Source organism: Acinonyx jubatus, chromosome C1 (assembly GCF_027475565.1).
Source record: "Acinonyx jubatus isolate Ajub_Pintada_27869175 chromosome C1, VMU_Ajub_asm_v1.0, whole genome shotgun sequence".
In the NCBI taxonomy this organism is placed as follows: Eukaryota; Metazoa; Chordata; class Mammalia; order Carnivora; family Felidae; genus Acinonyx; species Acinonyx jubatus.
The window spans coordinates 172,417,145-172,432,599 of NC_069381.1; the positions used below are offsets into that span (position 1 = coordinate 172,417,145).

The 15,455-nt window shown below is 37.0% G+C and overlaps 1 protein-coding gene across 1 annotated transcript in view; it reads left to right on the forward strand.

Moving 5' to 3' along the window:
* The window catches only part of GULP1 (GULP PTB domain containing engulfment adaptor 1), a 741,807-nt gene that overhangs the window by 417,563 nt on the left and 308,789 nt on the right, over nt 1-15,455 (forward strand). The gene's annotated exons all lie outside the window — the stretch shown is intronic.

The following is a 15,455-nucleotide window of genomic DNA, read 5'->3' on the forward strand; positions in this document are numbered from 1 at the left end:
GATCATAAATGTCAGAGTCAGCTTAAATATATGAAACCCAAACTCATTTTAGAAAATAGCTTCATTTTTCTTCCTATCCATACATCTTCTTAACTGAGATGTCAACAAATATAAATTAACTTACATAAACTTCATGGCCTACAGCTTTCTCTAAGGACTCTGGATTGAGTGATGTAAAGAAAATTTTCAGGGGCGCCTGGGTGGCGCAGTCGGTTAAGCGTCTGACTTCAGCCAGGTCACGATCTCGCGGTCTGTGAGTTCGAGCCCCGCGTCAGGCTCTGGGCTGATGGCTCGGAGCCTGGAGCCTGTTTCCAATTCTGTGTCTCCCTCTCTCTCTGCCCCTCCCCCGTTCATGCTCTGTCTCTCTCTGTCCCAAAAATAAATAAACGTTGAAGAAAATTTTCAGATTAAACTTCTGTCTGAACTCACCCAAACGTAAATGTACAGAAGAAAAATTAATTGACTTTAATAAGGCAAAAAGAAGAATTTGTGGGCTTCTTCTCTCCATCTAGGAAGTGGAACTGTTTACAACTGTTCCCTATGTCAGAAAATGAAGCTTGAAGGGCATCTGGCTGGCTCAGTCAGTAGAGCATGTGACTCTTGATTTCAGGGTTGTAAATTCAAGTCCCACATTGGGTGTAGAGATTTCTTAAAAGTAAAATCTTTTATTTTTTTTAAATTTTTAATGTTTATTTATTCTTGAGAGAGACAGACAGAGCACAAGCTGGGGAGGGGCAGAGAGAGAGGGAGACAGAATTCGAAGCAGGCTCCAGGCTCTGAGCTGTCAGCACAGAGCCAGATGCGGGGCTTGAACTCACAAACCATGAGATCGTGACCTGAGCTGAAGTTGGGCGCTTAACTGACTGAGTCACCCAGGTACCCCCAAAATAAAATCTTATAAAAAAATAATAAAATGCAGCTCTATATATCAGAAGAAAAAAGATGAGTGCAGAAATCTTACAAGCATAAAGGGTAATACAAATGCTAAGTGATAGTATTGTTCTTCTGTTTCTCGACATCATCCAACTCTAAACAACATGCAAAATAATAGGATCGAAAATTTGCTGTAATTTTTACCCATATGAACATTTCACCCAGCACAACCTCCTTTATCAAATTTCCTCACAGAAGTGATGGTTTTAATCATTTCAGTAAGAGTTCAATTTAATAGCTACAGCATTCATGATATTACCATACCTAATACATAATACAATTAACCCTTGCATAGCACAAGTTTGAAATGTGTGAGTCTGTCTATAAGATGGCTTTTTATGATAAATCCATTACAGTACAGTACTGTAAATGTATTTTCTCTTATGATTTTCTTAATAGCCTTTTCTTCTCTCTAGCTTACTTTACTGTAAGAATATAATATTTGAGGGGCATCTGGGCGGTTCAGTTGGTTAAGCATCTGACTTCAGCTCAGATCATGATATCATGGTTGATGGGTTCAAGCCCCTCATCAGGTTCCAAAGCTGGCAACGCAGAGCCTGCTTGGGTCTCTTTCTCCCCTCCTCCCCAGAGCAGTTCGGCTGATCTGATGCATGGAAAACAAAACTAAGAGATTCAAACATAACATGAAGAGATTTCTTTCAAGAGGAATGCCACCAAAATACAATTCTCATGGGTACGTGGCAACAATGGCAAATGTGATGTCACTATTCTGGATCAACAGCACCAAAGATAAAAGCTATTAAAACAAGTGTTCAAGGGGCACCTGGGTGGCTCAGTCAGTTAAGCACCGAGTTCGGCTCAGGTCATGATCTCGCGGTCCGTGAGTTGGAGCCCCACGTCGGGCTCTGTGCTGACAGCTCAGAGCCCGGAGCCTGCTTCGGATTCTGTGTCTCCCTCTCTCTCTGCTCCTTCCCCACTTGTGCTCTGTCCCTCTCTGTCTCTCAAAAATAAACATTAAAAGAATTAAAAAAAAAAAAACAAGTGTTCAATAGTGGTATCCTCAGAGTCCTCCTTGCCTTGTTCTGTCATGTTTTTTTTAACTTTTTTAAATGTTTATTTATATTTGAGAGAGAGAGATAGTGCACAAGCAGGGGAGGGGCAGAGACAGAGCCGGAGACAGAATATTAAGCAGGCTCCAGGCTCTGAGCTGTCAGCACAGAGCCCGATGCGGGGCTCAAACTCACAAAGTAGAAGTTGGATGCTCAGCCTACTGAGCCACCCAGGTGCCCCTGTTCTGTCATGATTTTAACTGTGACCCTGGTTGTATAATTCCTATATCTCTCTTCCTTTTTTTTTTTGTTTTTTGTTTTTTGTTTTTAGGAAGCTCTACAGTCATTCTTCATTTTGTTAGCAACCTAATATTATTTTTAAAAATTTCTAAGTCAGCCAAAGTTAATTGGTATTGATGATATATTATTGATACATGGACAAAGAGAACCATATAATATATATTTATATATAATATATGTAACTAAACTATATATAATGTAATTCAATATATAACTAACTTACATTTACATAAGTCAACATATTTTACCTAAATTTCAGAAAAATAAGATAAAGACCTATTTAGTAGAGTATATGGGGAAGAAAAGAAATAATTTAAAGAAAATGTGTAATGGTATAAAAATAACAAATCAGCAGTAACTAGCTAGCTAGAGAATAACATTGAGATAATAGTATTTATTTATACAAAATTATGGGTCAGATGTTATGCCAACACTGTACTAACATCTAATCCTCAAAACAAACTATGAAGAAGTTATTAATATTGTAAATGTGGATGAGAACTGAGGCTCATGAAGCTCAGATAATTGTTTCATTCACACTGTGAATATAAAGAATATATGTGAGCCTGATTCCAAAAACAAGCCCTTAATCATCATAACATTCCCATTATGCTGTACTTACAGTTAATTTGTTCATCACTAAGATTGTATACTGAAACATCATTTTCACACTTATCAACAGTAATTATAAAGGCAAAGCAAATATTGGAAATGACAGATTTAATGCAAATTCTGCTTAGGATCCTGAATTTAAATTATGCCATAGCAAGAAATCTTTTCCAATTCTCCAGTCAGTCATTTTGATTTGCCCGTCAGTAGCTCTTTGTAAAAGCAATACAGTATAGTATAATAAAAAAACAGTAAGTTGTAAGTGTTCATTGAATAGATTTATGATGCAATAAAAAGCAATTGAGTAAATTATTTTTATCCTCTGGCTTAATACATATGTTTATTTGTTTTATGAAAATACAGAAATTCTTAGTCAATCAAAAGAAAGTTTAAAAGTGGTCCATTTTCCCCCTGTCCATATGGCATTTTTCCTATATTGATATATATCCAGGCCCTGGCTCAGCAAAATGAAATACATAGAACTACTTTCCCTGTCGTTTCTGGCACCACTCAGCCTGATTCCTGGAAGTGGTCAGAAATATCATATCTAAGACAAGCCCAGAGTTAGAATTGAATTTGCCTCTGCTCTCCCAGTGTCCATAACCGTTTCGTCAAACCTTTGACATATGTAAATCATATATAGGCAGAATCATTCTTACCAACACTTAATAAGTTTTGTTAACAATGACCACAGGACAGAGTCATGCCTGCTTGGAAAATCACAGCCGTTAGGTAAGGAAGGCCCCTCACTCATAAGAGAACACATGTGCAAATATTCAAGGAACTCCTTCCAGTTAATCTTTATTACTATAAGCATTTTAAACTCTTTATGTTGGAGAGAGGCCAAGCGGAATGCAGCAGTGCATGACCCCCACGGGGCCACAACAGTGACTGAGGGTCAAGGATCAGGTTCCTTGGAGAGACCAGGATGGAAGGGGTTCAGAGCCAGCTAACCCCAGGTGACAAATGAACAGTAATCAGTGATCCTTGAAAGTCATATTTGGCTGCATACAAACATGATAATACACTGCATACAAATCAGTATAGAAGTCAAAAAATTATTCTATAAGAGAAAGATGAATGAATGCTACCATACCAAATTGTGGAAGTTTCTCAAAATGTAATTTTTAAATGTTTTTTTCTGAAGAAAATTTGTCACAATTTCTCAGAATATTATTTTTTTTTAATTCATATACCTAGTAGGACTTGATCAGTATTTGGATGTGGAAAGTAATTACCTTAATACTGACTCTTATCCTGAATGGTAAGAGTTCAGATTAGCCACATGAATGACCAAAAAAGTGTGTTTTTTTCTTCATTGTAATCAGATCTGTTTAATATTGCAATTTAATCATTAGACTTTTTCAAACAGATGTGAGTACAATGACATAGGTTGTTTGAAAAATCAAATTTATTTATTTTTTTAAAGTTTATTTATTTTGAGAGAGACAGAGGCAGCATGGGTGGTGGAGGGGCACAGAAAGAGGGAGAGAGGGAATCCCAAGCCAGTGCCTGTGCAGAACCTGACTTGGGGTTCAAACCCACAACACCGTAAGATCATAACCTGAGCCAAAACCAAGAGTCAGGCACTTAACCAACTGAGCCATCCAGGTGCCCCTCAAATTTATCTTTAAAGGACAAAGTTTTGCCACCACTAAGGCTATCTAATAATTTTTCAGGGCACCTGAGTGGCTCAGTGAAGTGTCTGACTTCATTCAGCTCACGTCATGATCTCACAGTTCGTGAGTTCAAGCCCCGCATTGGGCTCTCTGCTAATAGCTCAGAGCCCAGAGCTTTCTTCCCATTCTGTGTCCCCCCCTTTCTCTCTCTGCCCCTCTGTGCTCATGCTCTGTCTCTGTCTCTCTCTCTCTCTCTCTCTCTCTCTCTCTCTCTTTCTCTCTCAAAACATGAATAAACATTAAAAAAAAATTAAAGCCAAAAATTTTTTTTCTAGATTGCAAAGGCAAATCCACAGTTAACAGCAGAAAACAATCTTTGATCCACAGTTTTTGTTGAGCTGTATTTGAAAACTATTTCCTGTGCTGGAATGGTGGGAGCTGAAAACACATGGATCTAGAAATTATGTTAAATGGTATTCATAAGAAATGTACCATGGAGATGAAAATAGAATGATCATTAATATTCGTGACTCCAAAGGAAAATCAGTGCCATCTATCATATTGTAATGAGTTTACCTAACCCAGGAGTTTTTCAAATAAGCCTTGGAATGAGAGGAATCCTCTAGGAGAGGACTTTGTTTTCCATATTCTCAGAAATCTGTTATCTCCACTTGGTAAACTTCACATTCATTGCTTAGTTGTTACAAATTAATTTGGCTTCGTGTCATTTCGGAAGTATCTAGTGTTGAATTTTCGGGTCAAATGGTAACTCATACAAACCTTGTTATTCTAAGTCTCAAATCCTTGTATTCTGTATCTAATATAAATGTGTATAAATGTGTGCATATGTATGTAATAGAGACACAGAGAGTGATTCACATTTTATGTGACAAGCTTCTAAAGGAAAAGTACTCTAATGCATGAAGCTTATCCTAATACATAAAAAATATTCTAATGCATAAAATTTATCAGTACCCACATTTTATTTATTTTTATTATGCCTTTCTGAATCTATAAAACTATTCTTAAAACCTATTGAGTACTTTTTCAAAAGAATGTTACTTTTCTTTGTTGCAGAAATAACTTACCACTCCAAGCATGGTTTTCCTGTGATTCTGTTTCTTTAGGCCTGGGGCTTGGGTGGTGGTTCCTTGTATTGTGTATAATTTTCTAAGAGCAGAAGATAATTTTTTTTCTATAATTCTGTTAAACTGAAATCAAGAAATCTAAGGTGTGACTAGGCTTTGAAGGTGGTTCTAATACAATTCTTTATATGGTCAAATTCCAGGCTCAGGGGTCACATTACATTTGAATCGTTCTTTTACTAGACATTTTAAATTTCATATTGAGTTGAATCAATGTTGCATTGGTGATACAGAATTTTGACTTTTCTTTTTCCAAGATAAAAAAAACACTCCTCAGTTTTTCTGCCATTCTTCATGTAAAATGACTATATGTACCTCTTCTTCACTCTGGTAATTTCTCTAGACACCTTCTTACTGAGGCCTCACTTAAGGAGTAATGCCCAGAAAGAAATCTAGCCTTCTAAGTGGAGTGAAATAATATCACTCTTTATTTGGAAGAATAAAACATAACAAAACAGAAACCCTGAAATACCATGTCCTTTTCATGCATGAGCAGGAATGGGTAGAGGTTAGCGTGTTTGAAGACTACTGCTATCCCATCACTGCCTCCATTCAATTAGTCAGTAATGATCAATTAATTTTGATGGAGAAACATTTCTTACTTCATTTCCCTCCCCACTTGTGCCACTGCTGTTGATCAAGCCTCCAACACCTCAGATCTCCCTAACACTCAAATCTGATAGCACCACGCACTACCGTGAATCAAACACTTGGCATGTGCTTTATCCTTGTTTCCCAAACTCTCCAAATCACCCTTCAAGGTGGCAGTTGTTATCTTATTCTACAGCCGATGATGGCAAGGTTTGGGGAGGATGGCTAAATGTCCCAGTAGGTGGAGGAGCTGGAACTTGAACACAGGTCTGCCAGCATCCGGATGCCATATTCATCACACTACCAGGAAGTGTGAAGACGTTCCACTTTCCAGCCTCATAAGCTGCCACTTACCTCCACATAGAGTAAAATTCAGCAATTTGTGGTTTTCTTGGCTTAAATGATTCTTTCTCACACTTCTTTTCTTGCTGACTGCAACGTCCTTTCCTCATTCTTGTCTAAAGTAATGATATTGAGGACAATAATGATAAAAACGGTCTGTTGGTTTCCTAGGGCTGCTGTCATATGCTACCACAAACTGGGTAGTTTAGAACAGCAGATTTTATTCTCCCTGAGTTCTAGAGGCAAGAAGTAAAAAATAATAGTGTCAGGAGGACCATGCTCTCTCTCTGCCGGCTGCTGGTAGTTGCCAGGAATCCTTGGCATCTCCTTGGTTCGCATCTGTATAATCTTAACCATTGCCTTTGTCTTCTTTTTATGTGTCTGTGTTTTCACATGTTCTCCTCTGCATGTGTGTATCTGTCTTTGTCTGTCTTGAGGATACCAGTCATATTGGGTCAAGGGCCAACCCTACTCTAACATAATCCCACCTTAAATTACATCTTAGTTATATCTGCAGGGACCCTATTTCTAAGTTCACACTTACAGGTACTAGGGGTTAGCATTTCAACATAAACTGTTGGGGGAAACAACTCAATTTACCAGAGATGGTAAGAGTGAATAATAATGAAATAATATAAATTATTGTTGCCATTGTAACTGACAAATCCACACCCACTGTCAGCTGTTAAAATTCAGTTGAAGTATTACCCTGAGCAACTTCCCTGCTGTCTCCTCTCCATCTCACATTTTAGATCAAGACAAAAGCTTCCCCCTGTATGCAGCTCTCAATCCCTGTTCATATTTCCATCATAGTATTTAAGGATTTTATGATGATCTATTGCAGATGTCTTCCTTTCCAGACTGTGAAATCAGAGAACCTGTCTTCTTCAGCATTTGCATCTTGCATCATGACTATCATGTAGCAGATATGCATTAAATAGTTGCTTGATTAAATTGATTATCAGCCACGTTGCCACATTGATAAATACCATAGGGCTGACAGGGAAGGATTTGTTGGGTACTCGGTATATGGCCAGGCACTGTCTAAGTATCAAGAACTAGAAAACGTCTGAGATTGTTTTCCTACTTGGAAATTAACAAGTTAGCTCACCACAGTTTCAAAGATGATGGCAGAAAAGAATAGACCTCAGGGTCACAGACCAAGGACTTTATCACTCATGGCACAGTAGGCAACATAAGCTTTAGGTTTGCGTCTGTTCTCCTTACATCCCAAGACCCAGGGCAGCTATATGTAGGTGGACCATGAGGATACTGCCCACACAATGGGTGTAAGTCATAACTGAGGAACCCCAAGTTTAAGAAACCCCTGTCTTTGAAAGAGTGTTGCTAGCAAACCTGCCCAACCTTTGTCCTAGGGGGAGATATTATCTTAGAAGATAATAATCCTGGACCTTGCCCTGATGGGAAACATCTCCATCTCTCAAGACTGTTACCTCTACAAACATCCTTGAAAAGATAGTCCAGAACAAAAGTTAATACAAGATATGCAGAAGAGTTATGGAGAATTATTTCTTCACAAGGAGGGTTTTATATCCATTAACTCACTTATTCTTTACTTCAGCCTTATTTTATCCCCCTTTATAGATAAGCACACTAACCCAATTGCTATGCCACACGTAGGGAGAACACTGACAGTGATTGGATGGGTTTCCTTTGCCTGCTGTTTGTTTTAGGGTTTCAGAAAACCTTTATACCTCATTTTGATTTAATGAGTGTTTATTATATGCCAGAAACTGTTTCACGTGATTTTATTCTCCTTAAAAGAACTCAGGCGTATAGGTATTATAGGACTAAATTCTGTGCCTTCTACCTCACTAATATGGTATAAATAGCCACTGAGTTAATATCTGAAAGCACTTTTCTTAGTACCTGGCACCTAAGTGCTCAGTATACCATACATACCATTTCGTAGGTTGTAAAATGAGGCATGGAAAGACCAAATGCTCTTGAAAAATTTTTAAATTGTAAGTAGCAAAGCTGACACTGGAAAAAAATGTCTGACTCAGGTCAGTTGTCCTGAACAGCACAATATAATGGTGTCACTCACACCTGCTTCTCTGCCTTTATATCTCACACCATCTCTTCTGTATGGCATTTTACTTTTCTTTTCTTTTTTTTAACATTGTTTTTAATGTTTATCTTTGAGATAGAGAGAGACAGACAGACAGACAGACAGAGTGTGAGTGGAGGAGGGGCAGAGAGAGGGGAGACACAGAATCCGAAGCAGGCTCCAGGCTCTGAGCTGTCAGCACAGAGCCCAACGTGGGGCTCGAACTCACAGACAGAGATCATGACCTGAGCTGAAGTAGGACGCTTAATTGACTGAGTTACCCAGGTGCCCCAATTCTAATTCTAATATCCCTCCAATTCTACTTCTTATATATCTTTAAATTCTTGACACTTCACTACTGCCATGTGAATCCTAGCATAATGAATGGTGCTTACCCAGAAGTTAGATTCTCAGTACCCCTGACTCTCTGACGTCCTTTGGGCATCTCTCCAGATACAGCACACCATATACTGAGGACACCAGTCCTCAAGTCCCTTAGAGAAGGCTCTCTAGTGCAATGATTCTCAAATTGCCGGATGCAGCCTCAGCATGGTATGAAATAAATCTACTGTGTCTGGAACAGCATCTTCATGAAATGGAAACAGAACAGAAAAAAATAGACATTGTTAGAGTACATCACACCTGAGAAAAGTAAAGAATGTGTGTGTGGCGCGTGCGCTCACGCATGTGCACGCACATGCACACACTGGGTCCCAGTGTAAACTGTCAAAGATTTGAAAGCCACTTTTTTACTAGAATTACATATGTAGAAATCCACCTACTGGTAAAACCTCTTCACTCTGGAATCTAAGAGTCTGGTCTTAATCCTGTTTTAAAAATTCTACTCCCTTTCAAAATTCAAATTTCAAACTCTTTTTAGGCAAAGATACCATACCCGGTTTTTTGTTTTTTGTTTTTGTTGTGTTTTTCAGTATCATTTCCCAGTGGCAAATTTTCCAGTAAACAGAAGGCCTGTTTTATAGCATTTTGAAAGTCACTCACATTTCCTTATCTCACTACAACATCAAAAAGCTTCTGTTCAGGCTCTAACACAACTAATCTGGCTTTGGCATTCTGACAAGGTCTTATTTAGACTGAGAAAGACCTTTGTATTAATAATAAGAAGAAACCTATTCTTTTCCTTTTACTAGATATAAAAACATAAAAATTTCATGCTAATAAAAAATTCCTCTCCTAGGGTGCCATTATTCTTTATATTTTGCTCACACACAATATGCTTCTTAACTAATTACCTTGTATTTTCTTCACATATTGAGATCCATCCTTCAAGGAAATTATCTTAATTTTCATCAGCAATCAATTAGGATTCATTAGTCATTCTATCATTTACCTGATTCTTTCAATGCCAACGTTCCCTTTGATGGAATATCCATATCCTCCAAATGTATTGGAGAAATGGATGTTATTAATTTAAATATGAAGAAAAAGAAACTTAGGGACATAAAATGATGCACAAAGCTTTCTTGGTTGAGAGTGTTGGTAGTCTTCTCTACTTCTTTGAAGTCCCATGTGTATTCGTTTCCTGTGGCTGCTGTAACAATTACTACAAATGTAGTAATTTTTTAAAACAGCACAAAATTATTATTTTACAGTTCTGGAGGTCGGAACTCTGAAATGGATCTCACTGGGCTAGTGAGAGGTCAGTAGGGCTGTATTATTTCTGGAGGCCTACATTAGAATCTGTATCCTTGCATTTTTCAGCTTCCAGAGGCCACCACAATCTCTAACTCTTAACTCCACAACTCTGTTTTCAGAGCTAGCAATGCTGGCCCAAATCACTCCTGTGCTGCCATCAGTCTGTTTCCCTCTCTTCTGTACCTACTTCCATTTATAAAGATTATTGTGATTATATTGCGCCCATTAAGATAATCCAGGATAATCTCTCATGTCAAAGTCAATTGATTAGCAAACACAATCCTATTTTCAACCTTATTTCCTCATTGCCATGTAACCTAACATATTCATAGGTACTGGGTATTAATACATGGACATCTTTAGATGGCCATTATTCTAACACGCCAGGCATAATAGAGTAACTGTTTTCTTTCTTTCTTTTCTTTCTTTTTTTTTTTTTTTAATTTGAGAGAGAGAGTGTGTGAAAGCAGGGGAGAGGGACAGAGGGGAGAGAGGGAGAGACAATCTTAACTTAAGCTCAGCATGGAGCCTGATCCCAATCCTGGGATTGTGACCTGCAGCTGAAATCAAGAGTCAGCTACTCAACCAAGCCACCCAGGCACCCCTAAATAGACCAACTATACTATATATACCATTATGTGTAGCATACTATGAAGAATGTAGATAGATAAAAAGAGCCATAAAGATAGAAAGAAAAAGATAATGAATAATGACATAGAAATAAGGATAACTATAGATGTAACACATGATTCCATTCACTCACCTTGGGTGCAAATAAAATCATTTTCCTTACTGAAAAATTCAGTCTCCTAAATACCAAAACTAATACGAAGTTTCAAAACTCTTTTTTATTTTGCCTCTCTGCCTGCCCAGAATTATTCAAGAACTTTAAGGGTTTACTCAATTTGAAAGGAATATTCTTTCTTCCAAAATCCTAGTGGTAAAGGATTGGAAATAAAATCAGGGCAGGAGAAGCCCTCATTTTAGTCATCCTTGTTTTAATGATTGCCAACACAGTGGAAAGAAGGCACAAACTAAATAAGAAATATGAAAGCTAAATAGAAAGTTATCCACTGATGAAACTTAAGAAGTAATTAACACTCTACCTAGCACCAAAAATAAACAAAAATATCAGGTCTAGTGAGTGTTTCAGGCAAGTCATATCCCAATCTGCACCTAAATGTTAAATAGTACAAAAAAAAAGAAGGAATGGCCCACAATTCATTTTATGAGATGACAATGACCTTACTACCATAATTTGACTAAGAAAACATAAAAGGTGATTTATGTACAATCATAGCTTACATTTTTAATAAAAAATAAAATATTAGCAATCAAAATCAACCAACAGAAAAAAAATTAACTGATAAGTTTTTTTATGATCAAGTTTTGTTTAATCTCCAGGATGCAAGAGGATAAGAATTTCAGAAAATATATTAATATACTTTGTTTTACTTAGAAATTAAAGGAGAAAAATCATGTTATGTGCCAGAATACATGAGTTAGATTAAAATTTTAATAAACTCAGGAAACATGTTTCTTTTCTAAAAGAACAAGTAAAAAATTTCCTAGCAGAAAGGGACTAGAACTTCTTTAACACTATAAAGGGACTTTACAAAAAGCTACAGCAAATGGCAAATTTCATGGAGTTTTTTTTTTTTAATTCTCTTTAACTCAAGAAAAGAAACGGGCATCCACTATAACAATCACTTTTTGAAATTACACAAGGGACAAGGCGGGGAAAGGTACTAGGATTAGGTACAGAGAAAGTAAATTAATTCTCTTACAGAGATTTTTCTTTTATTATGACTTTTTTTTTTTAAGGAAAGTTTAAGGTTCTCAGCAAAATTGAAGGGAACTTCAAGAGAAGGAACTTACAGAGATTTGCTATCTATCCCCTTCCTCCACATTTGTTAAAATTGATGCATCTACATTGACACATCATAATCACCCAAAGTCCACAGTTTATGATATGATTCTTGTTCTGTACATTCTAGAGGTTTGGACAAATATATAATAACATGCATCCATTATTATGGTATCATACAGAGCATTTTCATTGCTCTAGAAATGTTCTTCCTCCTACTATTCATTCTTCCTCTGACTTTAATCCTTAGCAAGCTCTGATCTTTTTATTTTTTTCTGTAGTTTTGCCTTTTCCAGAACGACACATAGTTGGAATTATACAGTAGGTAGTGCTTTTAACCCTTTTCACTTAGTAATATGCATTTAGGGTTCCTCCATGTCTTTTCTTGCCTTGATGGCTCAATTAATTTTTAACACTAAAATATATTCTGGATGCACAACAGTCTATTTGTCCATTCACCTCTTAGAGGACATCTTAGTTGCCAGTTTGGGGAATTATGAATGAAGCTGCTATAAACATCCATGTGTGAGCACAAGCTTTAAACTCCTTTAAGTAAATGTCAAGAAACACTATTGCTGGATTGCTTTAGTAAGATATGTCTAGTTTTGTGAGAAACCACCAAATCATCTTTGCATTCCAACAACAGTGTATGAGAGGTGATGTTGCTACACATCGTCACCAGCATTTGGTATTGTAAGTGTTCCACATTTGGTCCATTCTAGATTTTGGTCCATTTTAATAGGTATGTAGTGGTATCTCATTATTGTTTTAATTTGCATTTCCCAATGACATTTGATGTGGAGCATCTTTTAATATGCTTATTTGCCATCTTTGGATCTTCTTTGGTGATGTGTCTGTTAGGATCTTTGACCCATATTTTAATTGGGTTGTTTATCTTCTTATAATAAAGTTTTAAAAGCTCTTTGTATATTTTTGGATAACAATCCTTTATCAGATGTGTCTTTGGCAAATATGTTTTCTCACTCTGTGGCATCTCATTTTCTTGACATTGTCTTTCACAAAGCAGAAGATTTAACTTTGATGAAGTCTAGCTTATCAATTAATTTTTTCGTAGCTCATGCCTTCTAAAAATTCATCACCATACTTAAGACCATCTAAGGTTTTCTCTATATTACCTTCTAGTTTTGTGTTTTACACTAAGGTCTGTAGTCAATTTGGGGTTAATGTTTGTGAAAACTCTAAGGTTTGTTTGTTTGTTTGTTCTGCAGACAGATATCCAGTTCTAGCACCATTTGCTGAAAATACTGTCTTTGTTCCACTGTATTACCTTTGCCCCTTTGTCAAAGAACAGATAACTATATTTATGGGGGTCTATTTCTGGCCTCTCTATTTTGTACCATTGCTCTATTTTCCAATACCACACTATCTTTATTATTGTAACTTTACAGCAAGTCCTGAGGTTGGATAGTGTTAGTCTTCTATCTTTGCTCTTCTCCTTCAATATTGTGTTGACTACGAATGTTAAGTATAAAGTTGGCTGTGCGTTATGAATAATGTTAGCTGTAGGTTTTTTGTAAATATGACTTATTAAGTTGAGGACATTCCTACCTATTTCTAATTTACTGAGCTTTTATCATGAATGCATGTTGAGTTTTGTCAAATACATTTTCTGCATGATTATATGATTATATGATTCTTCATTTTTAGCCTACTGATGTGATGGATTACATTAATTGACCTTTGAATATTAAACCAGTCTTGCATAAATGGGATAAATCTCACTTAGTCATGGTGTATAATTCTTTTAAAAAGTGTTGGATTTTATTTGTTAATATTTTGTTGAGAGTTTTTGCATCTATATTCATGAGAAACATGCTCTATAGTTTTCTTTTCTTGTGCCCTTCTGTATGGATTTGGTATTAGGGTAATGCCAGCCTCATAGAATGAGTTAAGAATGAGTCTTTGCTTCTAATTTCCAGTAGAAATTATAGAGAACTGGTATTATTTCCTGCTTAATGTTTTAAATTTCAGTCTGATAATTCCAAATCCTTCCCATGTCTGGGTCTGATGCTTGCTCTGTCTCTTCAGATTGAGTTTTTTGGCCTTTTGGTATACCTTGTAATTTTTTCTTGATAGCAGATAAAGGGAATTGCTGTAAACAAGTCTTTAGCAATATGGTAAGGTGTGGGAGGAGGAGCATCCCATAGTGCTGTGCTTAGGTCTTGGTTTTTAATAAGCCCATACCTCTGGACTGTGAACTTCACAAGAGTCTCTGTTTCCCCTCACCTCCACCTCCTTAGGTGGGACAAGGTGGCTAGATTGGGTTAGAGCTAGGCATTTCCCTTCCTCCAGGTCACTTAGATTCTGATAATAGCCCAGCAGTTTAAGCTCTGGTTAAGCAGTTTTCCTTGAGAACAGACTGTTAAGAAGGACAGAATGTTCCAGTTTATTTCCAAATGTTTCCCTTCCCCTTCCTCTGCTGTAACCAGGAGGGGATTTTTGTCTGGTGTTTACTGTGGAAACCTGGCTGAAATCCTGGTGGTAAATCTCACAATATTGTGATACCCCTCCTCGATGACTAGGTCTTCCTGGAGCTTTTCTCTCCCAAAGTTGTCCACATTGAGCCTCCAGAAATTTATCAGTTACTATTCAGGTTTTCTTCCCCCATCATTGGTAGTTTCTGCTGGTGGTCTGGTAAACTGGGATGGCCTGTCTGCCTCTCCAGTCCTGGGGTTTGTTCTGGATCCTCGCCTCTATTACAGATCTGAGAAGAACTATTGATTTTTCAATCTGTTCAGCTTTTTACTTGTTGTTGGGACAGAGTGGTACCTTCCAAGCTCCTTATGTGCAGAACCAGAACAGAGACTTACTACAAAGAAAATTCAAGAAAAAGTACAAAGCATTAAAATGACTATGGTAATAGAGTCTTAATAATAAAGGCTTCCTTGACCAACCCTGGACACACACACACACACACACACACACACACACTTCACATCTTTTTTTTATCTTGCTTTATTTTGTTTCTCTTTAGCACTTATCACTACCTAATGTTCTATACGTTTTATCCATTTAATTTGTTTATTACAACCACTAGAATGTTAAGTTCCATAAAGGGAATGGTTTTTCTCTGATTATTCCCCAGCTGTATTCCCAGTATCTGTAACATTGCCTGGCACAGAGTAGGTGTTCCATACGGATTTGTTGAGTGAACAAATAAATAAATATGAGAACTCATAGGACAGTTCAACATGGTTACTATAAAAATGAATTGTGTTTTATAGTTACTAACAAACATTTAGGAAGTGTTTTAAAAAATATAATATTTACATTAGTAGCAAACATGGTAAG